This window comes from Leopardus geoffroyi, chromosome A1 (assembly GCF_018350155.1).
Source record: "Leopardus geoffroyi isolate Oge1 chromosome A1, O.geoffroyi_Oge1_pat1.0, whole genome shotgun sequence".
NCBI lineage: Eukaryota > Metazoa > Chordata > Mammalia > Carnivora > Felidae > Leopardus > Leopardus geoffroyi.
Window position 1 is genome coordinate 21862158 of NC_059326.1, and position 15415 is coordinate 21877572.

At 42.7% G+C, this 15415-nt stretch overlaps 1 protein-coding gene across 9 annotated transcripts in view; it reads left to right on the forward strand.

The window, feature by feature from the left end:
• RCBTB1 (RCC1 and BTB domain containing protein 1) overlaps positions 1-15415 on the forward strand; it is a 99168-nt gene that overhangs the window by 36569 nt on the left and 47184 nt on the right. For 2 of the 9 annotated variants that reach the window (XM_045475514.1, XM_045475582.1), the window contains exon 1: positions 9014-9153. The exons of 4 other annotated variants lie outside the window; for them this stretch is intronic. The gene's annotated coding sequence lies outside the window, so the exon portion shown is untranslated. Of the gene's footprint in view, positions 1-9010; positions 9154-9477; positions 9793-15415 lie in introns of those variants that run through there. 3 more of the 9 variants (XM_045475522.1, XM_045475535.1, XM_045475572.1) reach the window with 3 other exon arrangements.

A 15415-nucleotide genomic window follows, 5' to 3' on the forward strand; every position in this document is an offset into this window, starting at 1 on the left:
GAACAACAGCTCTCATACAGTTTTATTCATAGATAAATAAAAATAGAGGCAGAGGTGGTATTTTATGGTCAGTGGTTTGGGTTAGTAGAAATTTACAAAGAATAAATTAGTGCCTCATTTTCTATATTGAAATGAGGACAATTTTATATGTATTACCAGTTAGGCTTATTTTGCTTTTTTCTGTCCTTCCTAACTATTCACTTAAAAACTTTTTTAATGTTTATTTTTGAGAGAGAGACAGACAGACAGACAGACAGAGTGTGAGCAGGGGCGGGGGGCAGAGAGAGAGACACAGAATCTGAAACAGGCTCCAGGCTCTGAGCTGTCAGCACACAACCTGAAGTGGGGCTCGAACTCACGGACCGCGAGATCATGACCTGAGCTGAAGTTGGACGCTTAACCGACTGAGCCAACCAGGCGCCCCTAACTATTCACTTTTTAAATTTCTTTCTGTTTTGCATATTCGCTTAAGATGTTTACCTTAAAAATATTAAAAGTTCTAGCTTAAAAGTGTTTCACAGTGTATATTCAACATCATAAGGACTGTAGAATGTTTTAACTCTGAATCTTGCCTCTCATTTTCAATTTGATCGCTAGTTTCATCCTGTTTTAACTTCTAAAAGTTGGCTATTTTCTATAGTCAGTGTTTCCTTGGAGTTACCAATGTTCTATTAATATCTTTGCTCATCATTGATTCTTTGAATGCTCCTTTAACTGGATGGAGAATTTTAGATTAACAGATATTTCCCTCCACCATTTTGAGGATATTGTTCCATTGTCCTCCAGCATCTACTGCTTGCAATAAGAAACCAGCTTTGTTTATATATCATTCTTTGTAGGTAGTGCGACTTTCAGGCTCATCCCAAACATTCATAGAAACTAGGGAAAGTTACGAATGAAGGCCCCATACAATATGTCTAAAACATTTTTAAGTTAAAAAACAAGCTAACAACTTGTTAAATGAAATATATTCTATCCTCCTATCTTGATAAACATACCTTTTTAAGGAACTAGATGACCAAGCCTTGAATTTAGGACTCTTAGAATCCTTCAGAGAGTACAGAGAGATCACAGTCTTGGTCCTGCCTCACAGCTCACCCTCCATGTTTTCCAGTCTTGGCTTCATCCCACACTGCAAGGGGCTTCACACACTTACTTGTGGACACTCCAATTCCAAGCCCTACAGCCACTTCCCAAACACCCCATGGCCCTAAGTGTATGCAGTCTGTTTTTGGGGGTTGGACATAGGGAAGAGGCCCATGAAGGTCCTGAAAGTGGGTTGGAGCTGTATGGGCAGGAAATGCTAGGGTCTTGTGCCCCTGGAACATGGTTTGGAAGGAAAGGGCAAACTTTGGGTTATGTTTTCTTGACATTGCAATAACCTCCATCATGGTTTCCTCCCATCCAACCTGTTCTCTACACTGTATCAGAGAGATTTTTTTTTTTTTAATGTAAACCACAGCATTATATTATCTCCTAAAAAATCCTTTAAAGGCTTCCTATTGCATTTGAAATAAAATCCTTTAAGAGGCTGAAAAGCTCTAAGTGGCACTTCAATGTGCCAAGCTCTTTGGGAAGAGCTTTCATCCCAGATGTTTCTCTTTCTGAAACGCACTTTCCTACCCGCTCCTCGCATGGCTGACTTCAGTCTATTGTATAGCTCCTGGCTTAAATGCCACCTCCTCTCCAGGTACAGCTTCCCTGTTATTTGCTATCACTGCATCTTGTTTATTTCCTTCAGAGTACAAATAACAAATGTAGTCACCTATTTGTCTCTCCACACTGTCATCTACACGAGGGAGAGTGTCACATATGAGTCAATTCTGAGATGGAGATTAGCACGTGGGAAGTTATTAGGGAGTACTCTACTCAACCCCTGTTGAGCAAAAGAAAGTAGGATGGGCCATCAATCAGGCAGTGGATGCTGGCTTCCCAGAAAGGGGCCTGACTTTGGGCAAAGCAATTCTCTTTAGCTGAAGCCCTTCCTTAAGAGGGCTGACAGCTTTGGTCTGGATTGGGCAGTATAGCACCCAAATGGTCCATGTCTTGTGCAGATCTGCTTTCCTTACATGAGTTCTGGAAGTAGCTTCTTCAGAGCTCTGGCAGGCTTGTTCCCTGGGGGAAACTTGTAAAAGGAGGGTTACTAAGGGGAACCACACGCTCTGCTGTCGCAGCTGGTATTAGGCTGCAACCAATACTCACCCTTTCTCTCTTCTGTGGTTCATACTGGATGCTCTTCACTCTTGATTAGCACCTCTGAAGGCCTAGGTGACTCACCTAGTGGAGTGACAGATTCTTAAGACTGATGAGTTCCAGTTAACTGTTTATCATGTCCTTCTCAGGCTGCACCTGCTACATCTGTCCATTTGCCATCAAAATTGCACAAGTACTAAAAGATGTCCTAGTTGATTACCTGGATGCCAAACATATGCCTACCCGATTCCACTGTGTAATAGTAGTTCTACTGCCTCTTGATAATGAGAGTCAATTACCCCCATGAAGATCTTTTTCTTGCCTGCTGGTCCTTGCCATGAAGGGCTCAGAGTACTGGGTGGTGGTATAGTTTAAAATTCATTGAAGACTCTTGTTGTGTTCCCTGGTAGAAATGTTTTGCCTTTGGGAACTAAGACCTTTAAAACTGTGGTTATATTTGTGAGGATGAAAAGCACAAATTCCCCAAGTGGGTCACTGGGATTGATGGTACACAGGAACACTCCTGCTTCCATACCTTTGACTCCGCTCCCAGTTATTCTCCTATGAGGGATACAGCATCAAATAATGGTGATTGATTTAGAGCATGACTGTATCCTAGAAGGTAGCACTTTATCCTCACAGGGTATCATCTCCAAGTTGGTACTTCAGCCAAGATTTCTGCCATGTGATAGGTCCAATGGATTCCATGGTCATATGCCCACTGCTACATTTCCTTTGCTATGTAGTGGGTTCCTTGGTCAGATGCAATGATATATGGGATGCCATAATGGTGGATCAAATAGAGTATAATCCCTTGGATAGTCACGTTGGCTGAGACTCAACAGACAGGTAAGGCAAACCCATAGAATATGTGTCTATTCATGTTAAAATGAATGACTACCTCATCTAGGGTGGAAGGAGTCCAATAGGGTCGCCTTTTCACCAAGTGGCTGTTTGCTATCTTCAAGAGATAGTGCAGTATTGAGTCTCAGCAATAGTTCCTGTTACTGGCAGGTTGATCATTTGGCTACGGGATTAACCTTGGTGAGTGGAAGATCCTACTGGTGGGCCCAGTTACAGTCTTCCTCCTTATTACCATGTTTTCTCTATTCATGAATCTATTGTGCCAGTACTGGGGTGGCTAATAGAAAAGCTGGCTGGTGCCAACTGGTTAAGTCATTCCACTTGGGTGTTTAATGCCTCTTCAATGGTAGATGCTCTCAGAACCTGTGGAGGAAAGGGACGGAAGCAAGACTGGGCAGAAAGAGAAAACGGGCTTCAGTAAGTACATCACAACCAGGCCCCAGCCAACCCTGTGGGAAGTTCGGAAGCTGGGATGATTCTTTAGAATTTTCCCTTGTTGAGGTGAGAGAGTCTGGTCTTCACAACCTCTCATTGACCAGTCATTTGCTGCAGGCTGCTCCTAAAAGGGGCATGACCTTGGGTAAGGTAGCATTTTTTAGTTAAGAAAATGACGAAAGAGGTTCGTCAGTGCACAGCCTTCCCAGAAGCTGGGAGAGTAAGTCCTTCAGTCTTAAAGGAGACATAGACTGGCGTAGCATAGACTCCACGAAAGAGACCATTACCATTACCTTTTTTTTTTTTTTTTTTTTAAAGTATGCTCTACTCCCAGCATGCAGCTCAGTGCAAGGCTTGAACTCATGACCCTGAGATCAAGACCTGAGTTGAGACAAAGAGTCAGATGCTTAACTGACTGAGCCATCCAGGCACCCTGAGACTATTATTATTTTTTTCACCAGTATATATTCAAGCTTAATATAGTGTTTAGCACACAGTGGAAATTCAAAAGATCTTTTTGAATAAATAAATTACTGAAATGTCCTGCTTTCTTAATTTGGAGTAAAAAGGTCACATCTCACCCCACCCTCCAACATTTTACTATGAGAATTTCAAAATTTAAAAGAGAGTGCAAGGGGCGCCTGGGTGGCTTGGTCGGTTAAGCGTCCGACTTCAGCCAGGTCACGATCTCGCGGTCCGTGAGTTCGAGCCCCGCGTCGGGCTCTGTGCTGACGGCTCAGAGCCTGGAGCCTGTTTCCGATTCTGTGTCTCCCTCTCTCTCTGCCCCTCCCCCGTTCATGCTCTGTCTCTCTCTGTCCCAAAAATAAATAAAAAAAGTTGAAAAAAAAATAAAAAATAAATAAAGGAGAGTGCAAAAGGGACATCTGTGTGGCTCAGTTGGTTGAGCATACAACTCTTGATTTTGACTCAGGTCATGATCTCAGGGTTGTGGGATCAAGCCCTGTGAGGGGCATCGGGCATGCATAGCATGGAATCTGCTTAAGATTCTCTCTCTCTCCCTCTGCCCCTCCCCTGCCATGCTCTCCCCTCTTTCTCTCTAAAATAAATAAAAATAAAGAAATAAAATAGAGTACAAAAAACATTTCCCAGATACAACATTTTGTCATATTTGCTCTCTTTTTTCATGGATAAGTACATGTATAGTATTGTTTTTTTTTGTTTGTTTTTGTTTTGTTTTGTTTTTGCTAAACCTCATAACACTCTGTCCTTAAATACTCTGGTATGTATCTCCTAACAATAAGGACATTCTCAATACTACTATGATCATATCTGAAAAAATAACATAAAAATTTTTTAAATCACTTAGTATCTAATATTGAGCCATATTAAATTTCTATGATTCTCCACCAAATATCTTCTATAGCTTTAAAAAAAATTTTCAACTATGATTCCACCCAAGGTTCATGCATTACATTTGAATGTCATTTTTCTTTACTATCTTTTAAACTGGGAACAGTCTCTCTCCCCTTTTCCCCCCAGAGACTTAACTTTTTGAAGAGACCAAGGCTAGGAGTGTTCTTGTCCCCCATTCTGGATTTGTCTCTTTCCTCATAGTGTCATTTTGTTTGTTCCAGGTAACATCACCTTCAATATTCTAAACCAATGAGAATATTCTTACTATCCTCCTCAGCACCCTGGTGTCATTCCAAGAAGTCACCGAGATACATTCTAACATCCAGAGGACCAATCCTGCTTCACAGTCAATCGCAGCCAAAATTCTAGCTCCCTAGAAGACGAAAGACCTCATAATTCCTACCAGAAGCTGGTGGCTTCCTAAACGAACCATGTTGCTCCTGGTGGTGTTGCCATTGCTAACAATAAAAGTGTATTTTATGCAGAAGGTGATCTTATGGAGGAGCGACATAGACACTCACGAGAGGTGCTGTGCTTGGAAGGGTCTCATGCTGGTCTAGGGAGCAGAGTGGGTTTATCTCTTTATGCCATCTGTTCAGCGTAGCATCTGCCTGAATGCAGGGAAAGAAATCAATCAGCAGAGTACTTTACTACTTTACTTTAGTCAGCACCAAGATACTTGTTTGCTTATTTATGTGTTCTTGGGGTGATGGAAAAAAAGAATTAGAACAAAAATTATTTTCCAATTCTCCATTGCCACTTCTCTCAATCTTCCCTCCTCCTTGTTTATGCCATGTTTATTTATCCCAGCCACAAGAACAGAAATTATCTCCAAAGTAGGTGGCTCAATAATAATTGAGGTTGTAAAACTCATTGTGACTGATCATATTTACCTGTTTGGTTATCTAATTAAACTCAAGGTGGACTCTCTCTTTAGGTAGATTCTATATTTTATTACATTTGTAAAATCCTAAGACACTTATGCAATCCTCAATTCTCAAAAATGATTATATTGTTTTTGCAGCTGTCAGAACAGATAGATGTCTGAGTATTACATAAACAGGTAAACAATCTTATAGAGTGATCTAAATGTTCCCATTCTATGAGTTGGTGGTTCTCCGGGTTATTTCTCTCCATCTTGACCGGCTACAAGAAAAGAAAAGGGGGATGCAATCTGGGTGCTCCCATCTGTTTTTATTCTCTCAGAAGAACTAACATTCAAGTCTTTGAGGAAGTAACTGAAATCTCTTTTAATTTTGCTCGTCCAGTATCAAGAACGTTCCAGTGGCCTATGAAAAACAAATGTCTGCCTAAGGGACCTTTGGACCTTTTCTTGGCAAAGAAAATTGTGTTAAGCGGTGGACTCTATCAGGCGTTAGCTAGCCTAGCTGAAGGAAGTGGTACTGAATTGGCTGACCCATACCTGGCCAAATTGAAACTCACAGAAGAGCACAGTGGAGGAAAAGGGAGCAAACAAAAGACAGTGTTCTCCTAATTTTCCATTTCCTGAGAGATTACTTTTAAAATGAAATTCCGAAGCCCCCAAGAGTGATTAGAATTGTTCTCCTGTGGCCCACATTCTTGAAGATACTTTTTACCAGCATAGTCATCTGTTAGCATGAACGTGAAGAGGAGTCCTCCCTCCACCCTGGAGGTAGAGCCCAGTTTCTTCCTTAAAGTAGCACTTGTAAATTGAGGTTTTTTGCCCAGTAGAAAAAGTTTAGGGTGCTCTAAAATAATCTTGTTTGGAACAAGTCATTTTGCTGTTTTTAGATAACAATTATAGAGAGCTTTTGAAACTGGAGAAAAAAAAAGTTAAAAGATCATCTAGCACTAGTCCACAGGCCAATTTTAGGTGAAGACCCTATGATTTGTCTGAGGGAAGGTTACTCAAGCCAATGAATAACACTAATATACCAACATATGTGTCAGTCTTGCAAGTACCTCACTGTTAACCTAATTAGGTTTCCTTTGTCCCAGAGGTAAAAAGAGGTCACCAAGTCCAACCATATAGGGTTATTTGGAAATGGTTTTCCAAATAAATAATGCTGTTTCATGCCTCCCTACCTTTGAAGGTATGCTCTGTCTTCTGAAAGGCCTTTCCCTTCCTTCCATATGTTACTTGTTCTCCAAATTCACTTTCCCAGGAAGTTTTTTCCTAACCTTCCTTTGTGCTCACTTGATACCCTGTATCATAATACTTTTCACCCTGTGCTGGAATAGTGAAACAAACTACATATTCCTTGAGATCAGCAACCATGTCTTATCCAACCTTTTATCCTCCAAGATGTTCCAAGTATGGCATCTGGCACATAGTAAGCAATGAGTGCTCAGGAAATATTTGAGGACTCAACCCAAAACCTCATTTTTTTTCCAGAAACCCTTTTCTCAAACACATGTTTTCCAGAAGCCCTTTTGATCAGATTGTAGCCTAAAGAAACTGACTTTTTTTTTTCCCCTTTAAACAGAGTAGCCTCGAAGAATTTTTACTAAATTCAATGAACTGCTACAACCTTGGTTGAGCCACTTCACTCAGTGCATATTGAAGGCACTGTAGTAAGCCCAGATGTCTCATTTCAAAGACTTTACAATCTAGGGAAGAAGATAGCAATAGACAATTTATCTCTTATAAGAAATGTACAGTACATTTCTGGGCAGTCTGAGATTAGTTTATCAGAATCTGTAGTTGCCAGGAAATTAGGAAAGAAGTTACATCAGACACTGTCTGAATGAATTTCAATTGCTGGAGCTGTTGAATCAGGGAGGAAGATGCAGAGAAGGAAGACAAGAGTGGGTGGTATTTGACCAGGATTTTAAAAGATAAGCTTAGGAGACTGATGTGTACCTTGGGGGTATGGTTAAAGATAACCAGAGCCCCACAGTACTTAAAGCAGTAAAAGCAGATTTTATTCAGGAACTATTATTGCAATAGGAGAAAAGAGACCTCAATCTAGAACTAGGCTTACTTGCACTGTTGCAATAGTCTCTGAATAAAATCTAGTTTTAATGCTTTAAGTACTGTTTGACTCTGGTTTTCTGTAAGTGGGGAGAGGGTAGTGATTCAGGGCATTTCAGATAGAGGCAAAAGAATGAACGAATGCAAAGGCAAGAAAAACAACTTAGGGAAAAAGTTATCCAAAGAAAGCTGAGTAGTCAAGGAAAACAGGAAATCTCCGGAGCCAGAGCCTAGAGTACTGTTGAGTAAGTGCTGGAAGATGTGGAAAAGCAGCCTTCTAGTAGATTAACGGAGTTGTTTGGTGATACTTAGAGAATGTTTTTCTGTTTATTCAACAGAGCTCAAGTGGGAAAGCTTAAGTTTCAACAAGATTGCTTAGAAAGTTATGCCAAGACGTTTGGACTTTATTCTGTGGAGCGAACTCGAGTTTTCAAAGAGCCGTGCAATACCTAACCAAGAAGATTGTAGTCTCCATAGATGACAGGCTAGAGCAGCATGAAGCTCTCCCGGCCTCAGTTTACTCATTTATAATAAGAAAAGGGTTGTGTCATTTGCTGTCTTAGGTCCTTTCCAATCCTGACAGCCTGCTTCCGAGGTATCTGTGCCTTCCTTTCATCATCTGGGCCCCGTGCCTCACTTTTCCTTCTGATCGTGGTCCAGCTGCCACCTTCTCTCCCCACCCTCAGGTCCTGCGCAGGTGTCCTTTGACCGGTCGGTCAGGGCGCGGGGGCGGGGAGGTCATCCCTGAAATATAAGGAGTATCTCCGCCGACGACCTTTGTCCCGGGTAGCACCACCAGGGTAGTGTCTAGAGGAAGTAGGGCGCGCTGCGGGGCAGGGAAAGGAGTTTCGCGTCGCTTTTCCGTCCTAGGTCCCTCGGGGTGGCTGGCCGGCCGCCCCCACGGCCAAGCCCTCGGGCTCCCTGAGACAAAAGCCTGTGAGTCTCGGCAGCCACCAAGCTCCACGACGACTCTCCGCAAAGCTTCGGGGGCAGGACTAGGACAGCCAATCGGCTTCCAGAGAAGCCCCGGGCCGCTTGGCCTAGAGCCCCAAAATACTGACTCGCAGCCACCGCGGGGCGGGCGGATAAACCCCGAGTCCGCCCAGCGCGCGTGGCGTCGGCGTCACGTGAGGCGGCCCGGCCACGTGACCCGGCGGCCCGGCCCCTGGCGCCCTCTTACCCCACCCCCCTCACTCCGCTCCACCCCTTCGCCGGCCGTCCGCACCGCTGTTCTCTGGCGACTCTCCGGGCAGCCGAGCTTCCGAGATCCCCGCGGCGCTCCCCGCGGCAGGGCCCGGCCGGAAGGCGCGAAGCAGCAGCTGGCTGCCCAGGTAGCCGGTGGGGCGCGGGCCCGCGCTCGCGGGGGGCGCTTCCGCCCCTGCCCTTCTCCTTGCTCCCCCTTCCCCCCGGGCCGGGCTGATGTGCCCCGTTCTCCCACCTCTTCCCTCCCTCCGGCTGCGGGCCTGGGCTTCCCGGCCCCCGGTCCGCGGGGCGCTGCGACCCGGCGGGTGGCGGGGCCACCGGCGCGGCACCCTTAGCAGCTCTGCTGGCGTTTTCTCCGAGGAGGAGGGAGAGGGTGCAGGGAGGCTAGGGAAAGTTTTCCCTGCTCCCTCTCTTTTTTGAGCTGCTAGGACGCGGCTTTGCTCACAGCTGCAGCCTGTTACCGCTCTGGGCGCTGTTTTGCTGAGAAGAGACCTCCCCTCCGACTCTCCTCCCCATCCTCTTTCGGCCTCTCCCAAGATCTTAGCATCTTCTCCTTCATCTCCGGGGAGGGTGGCAGTATCACAGACCATATTCTCCACCGTCTCCCTTTCCCCCACAACACGGCCTCCACAACGGGGCATTCGCTTAGGGACCTTTATCCAGGAGTGCGGCGAAATGAGTGAAATATTTCTCTTGTCCTGCCTTGGGTGCACTAACCGCTCTATTTTATGTGAGATGACCATCTAGGCACGCTCTGTTCCGCTCCCGTAAGTGGCTTTTTGTGTATGTTTGTTTGCATGCGAGACCTTCCGAAGCCCTCTTTGCAGCTGGGAATTGCAGTTTTTAAAGCAATATTGTAATGTTGCTTTAAAAAAAAAAAAAAACAGGTTCAGAGTCTTATTTGACTTTGGCCTATTTATTTTTGGGGGAGGAGGATTATAGTTCTTGGAGGCAAAAATTGTGAGTTTCTAATACTGTTGTGCATTGTGGGATAGTAACATCAAAACACCAAGGTATATATCATGCAAAAAAGAATGGAAAAATGAGCTAACCCTGAGGGAGGTTTATAGTGTGTTTTAAACTTTAGAAATATCTATTTGAAGTGACCACTGGGTGAATTTCTCTGCTTCGAAGTGCTTTCAGGGTTGAGTAGGTAACTGTATATTTTCATTCTATTAATCCGTGGCATGGATATCTTTTATTCCATTGTGTGAATACCGTCTATTTATTAAGTACTTCTAGACAGGTCCCATTTCTTCACTCTAGAAGAAGAAGGGTATTAATCATTAACGAGATTTCTTCCACAGTGATTTTTATGTGTGTGACCCAAATGATAAAGTTCTGGGAACTTCAGAAAGCAAATGGCTTTAAAAAGCTATCAAGTTTGCAGCTTAAAAAAAAAAATCTTAAAAAATTTTAAAGTAAAGAGTGCTTATATGTTGCAGCAAGAGCTTGGCTTCATAATCAGCAGCTCAGGGGCACCTGGTTGGCTCCGTCCGTTAGGCTTCTGACTTCAGCTCAGGTCATGATCTCATGATTTGTGGGTTCGAGCCTGGTGTTGGGCTCTGTGCTGACAGCTCAGAGCCTGGAGCCTGTTTCCGGTTCTGTGTTTTCCTCTCTCTCTGCCCTTCCCCAGCACTCTCTCTATCACTCTCTCTGTCTCTCAAAAATGAATAAATGTTAAAAAAAAATTTAATCAGCTCAAGCTGGGAAGTCTGAGACCATGTCCTCCTTTATCTGAAAGTCAGAGTGGGGAAGATGAAACTGAAGGGAAGTCAAAGACCATCATCATCATCATCATTATTATTCTGTTTTTCTATGTACTGCATTAAATAGTAAGTCAAACATGGCAAACAAGGTTTGGGCCCTAATGGAGTCTAGAGTCCAGGCAGGTCCTTACTACACATTTTAAAAATATTTTGTGGTTTTTAAAAAAAAAACTAAAAATGTTAGATATTGTATACATGTGGAGCAGTGAACAGGAGGCATATGATGAATGTTGTTTGACTTTAACCAGAATAGATGTCACAGAAGAGGTCAGTTAATCAAGTCGGTTATCTAAATCAATTACGTGTTTGACCCACAACATTTTAAAATTAAAAAAAAATTTTTTTTTAATATTTCCAAGTATATTAAGTCACAATATAGACTTTTTAGATTTTGAAAGGAAACAAAGAAAATTTAGAAACTAAAGCAAAAAGAAGAATGTACATCACCTGTAATTATACCATCTAAAGATAACAGTTAATATTTTTGGGCATATATCCTTTTTACTGTATGAGTTTATGGGGTTGCTGTGTTCAGATAGTGAGATTTCAGGTCGTAAGGGATACTGTGATATCCAAATCTACTTCATACCTGAGTCTAGGAGAGCCAGTAGCAAAAGCTTCAGTATTAAAAAACTTAGTCAAATCTATTTGATTTTGAGTTTAGATAGATTTTGATAGCAAGAGTTCAAATAGCTAGGGATACCTTTATTTTTTTTTAGTATTAGATTTTAATAAATGAGATCATACTCATGCATACCTAATAAATTGTAAGGCGTGAAAGGACTTCAGGAGATAATGAATTTCGTTTGGGAAAGACTGTACTCCGAGCATTCCTGAAAGATGGTGTCTATCCTCCTCACAACCCCAGAAATGAAGATTCCATGGCTTTCCTGAGACTAGCATTCTATGGGGGCAAAAGCGTATGTTTGCAGAGATGTTCTTTTCAATACTTATGAAAGTGTTTTAGTTTTGGAGATAGTCTGACCCCCTTCTATTGCTTCAGTCATGAACTCAAATAGTGTAGTGGAAACATCTAGTAATATTGTTTACAGCTGTGGTGGTGAAGTGTTTCCAGCCATTACTGCCAGCAGTTCCTCCCATCCCTAGGCTTGACTGCTGCACCTCCCATTAAGAGATGGAGTCTGTGTCTGCTCCATTTGAATCTAGGAGAGACCACCTGCAGTGGCTCAGCTGTGTGAGTGAGGCCTGTGTCAGCCTTAGTTAAGTTCCCAGTGCCCATGACCTCATGAGCAACTTCAGCCGAGTTACTCAAAACACAGAATTGAGAGAAATAACAAATTGCTCTTGCTTTAAGCCACTGAGTTTGGGGATGGTATGTTACTCAGCACAAGATGATTGAAGCAGCAGCATAGCACCCTTGGTGTAAAACTAGTTCACTTATAAGTCAGCCCCAGGATGTGATCCCTGAGTGAAAATTGTGGCCAGCATATGGAGTAGCGTGCCTTAGTGATAAATCTCTAAATTATTAAGTCTTTACTTCATGTTTACATAAGGATATACTTATCAAATTAGCTTAACCGAATACTGTGGCTATATCTTGTGCTCTACAAGCTAACTGGGTAAGTCAAAAATCATTTTGTGTAATTGGTTATTATCATTTTTTTAATGTTTATTTTTTATTTTTGAGAGAGGGCGTGCTAGCGGGGGAGGGCTGGATAGAGAGGGGGGTACAGAGGATCTGAAGCGGGCTCTGTGCCGACAGCAGTGAGTCCGATGCGGGGCTTCAACTCCTGAACCCTGAAATGATGACCTGAGCCGAAGTCAGACACTCAGTCAGCTGAGCCATCCAGGAGCCCCTGGTTATTATCATTCTTAAGTTAACATGTTTTAAAGGAATTCTCCATTATTGAGATGATGGGTGTGTGGTGTTTTCTTAGTTTGCCATTTGATGAATTTAGTACCATGATTGTAGTTGTAAGTACTTACAGTACACATGTAAGATCTGCAGTGAACTCATGTATGAGAGGTGCTTTGTTCTCAAGGAGGGTGAATCTTAGGCAAACTGTTGTTTCAAATGTGGATATTACTGGACTTTCAACAGATAATGTATTGTTCAGGAGCACTTCTCTCATTGTGTTTAAATGAGCAACTGCGCATTCCAATTCTGGTTAGATCAGTTTAAGAAAAAAACCCACTTCACTGGAGAAGAAAAACTTGGAGGAGATCAGAGGGGTACTTGTACAGACTTCTGGTTTCCAGCTTCCACTGGGCTCTTATCCCCTTTATTGGTTTCTCTGTCAGTACTCTTCCTGCTTTAGACGTTAGACCTTTTCCATTTTTTTCCCTCCACTCCACGTTCTATTGCTACCTTTCCTCTTACTCTCAACAGAAAGCCTTCTCTCTTCACAGGGAGAAATAGATGACTTCAGAAGAGAATGACCCAAAATGCAAATCAAACCCACAATGAGATATTACCTCACATGCACTAGGATGGCTATAATAAGAAAGACCATAATAAGTGTTGGCAAGGATATGGGGCAGTTGGAACCCTCATAAGTTGCTGGTAGAAATGAAAAATGCAGAGAGAGGGGGAGAGAAAGGGAAGAGAAAGAAATTGTTTCCAACTTCTGGTGCCTCAACCATGAAATTCACTTCCATCTGTATCCATCCTTCTTCTCTTTTGTTTTCACAGAAGAAGCTCCCCCTTTCTATAGCTTCTCTTGCACCTCTGCTTCAGATTCCACTTCCTGTTACTAATCTAGTGCTTATGTCCTGCTCTTATCTTTCTCTCTTACTGGGTTCTTCCTGTGAACATTTAAACATTTTAAGTTTCTTGGGGCACCTGGCTGGCTCCGTTGGGAGAGCATGTGACTCTTGATCTCAGGGTTGTGAGTTTGAGCCCAACATTTGGTATAGAGATTACTTAAAATCTTAAAAACAAATTAATAAGTAAACCTTTTTAAGGCTCTAATATGTTTAAAATAAAAAGGTGACCCAAATACATCCTTCAATTTCAGCCAATTTTACGTTTACTCCTAGCAAATTTTCTTTTCCTTCACAGTCAGACTTCATGAGCAAGTTGTTTATAGTCATTGTTTTCACTTCTTCACCTTTCACATGCTCCTCAGCCTGCTGCAATCTGGTCTTGTCCACCCACAGCTTCACCGAAATTCATCTCGTGAAGGTCATCAATAATTCTTGCTAAATCCAGTGGGCATTTCTTAGTCCTTGTTTTGGTCTCAACAGCATTAGACCTTGACCTGCCTCCTTTGTGTGATGCTCATGTCCGTAGGCTTCCATGACTCTATTCTCCTGGTTTGCTTCCTACTCTGCCTGTTCCTTCACAGTCTCTTCCGCAGGGGTGTTCCTTGTCTCTCTGCTGTCCGACTTTCTTAGAGTTCTGTCCGACATCCTCTTCTCTTCTTACTCCGCACACTTTTCCCTGGGTGATCTCATGCCAGATTTCCGCATCTTCAATCCAGATCTCTTTCTTGATCTTCAGATTTACAAATCTATCTATTGGACATATCCACTTTGATATCCCACAGGTGGCTAAACTTAAAATGTCCAGGGTAGAATTCGTCATCGACCCTGAAATTTGCTGTGTTCTGGGTCCTAGTGAGTTAACGGTAGTTACTCAGTTACTTAAGTTACGGTAGTTACTCAGTTACTTAAGCTGAGCAGCTGGATATAATCCTTGGCTCTCCTTTTCCCTTATCCAGCTCCTCTTCTTCCATTCAGTCAGTTGCAGAATCCTCTTGAGTTGCTCTCCTGTCCAGGTTTCTCCATTTCCACTTCCTTGGTACAGGCTTCTTTTCTTTCTTTCCTGGCTTGCTGTAGCCACCTTAGGCTCCCTCTGAGTTTTCTTCATCAGCATCTGGTCTCGACATTCAGCCAAAGTAATCTTTAACGGACGTACATCTGATCACACCACTTCCCTGCTTAAGGTCTTTCAGTGATTGAATGTTGTTCATAGGATAAAGGCTAAGCTTTTTGGCTACAGCCATGCTAAATTTCTTTCAGTTCTTCCACCTGGCATATACATTCACTGTTCCGGGTGCCTGTCTTCTCACAGGTAGTTGACACTTCCCAATTCTGGTGTTTCCGTGGCATTCAGAACTACCCACGAGAGCAGTGGCCACTCTGCTGTACATCTGTTTATGTGCCCAGACCTCTCTGACCCCACATAAGTTCTGCCAGGGTCAGGGGAGGGTGTCGTGGTGTTGGCTTTGTGTCCTTTTTACTTGGAGGACATTCAGTAAACTTTCATTGAAGGACTACAGTATGGTTCTGCCTGTCCATTGCTGGAATTTTAGTTTGGCACTAGGCCATTGCAGGGTATGGTTGATACTACTATGGCAGAGGATAGTAGATAAAATCACATTAGAGCTATTCACGTGGGACGGGTTATGATACTGTAAATAGATTTGAGCTTGGGTCCCTGTATTCCAGCTTTGAACACATTAGAAAAATAAAGTGTAACTGTGTTCTATCCATTTCTTTAGGCTTTTGGCCCATCTATATTTATGTAATTTATTTTACAAAACCTTGAATGTTTGGTGAAACAAAGAACAAAACTATAGAAATTACTGCAAATCATGGAAGTTTTTTGTTTTAAAAATGAAAGTGTCTCATAGAAGCAATACTTGTATAAGATTAC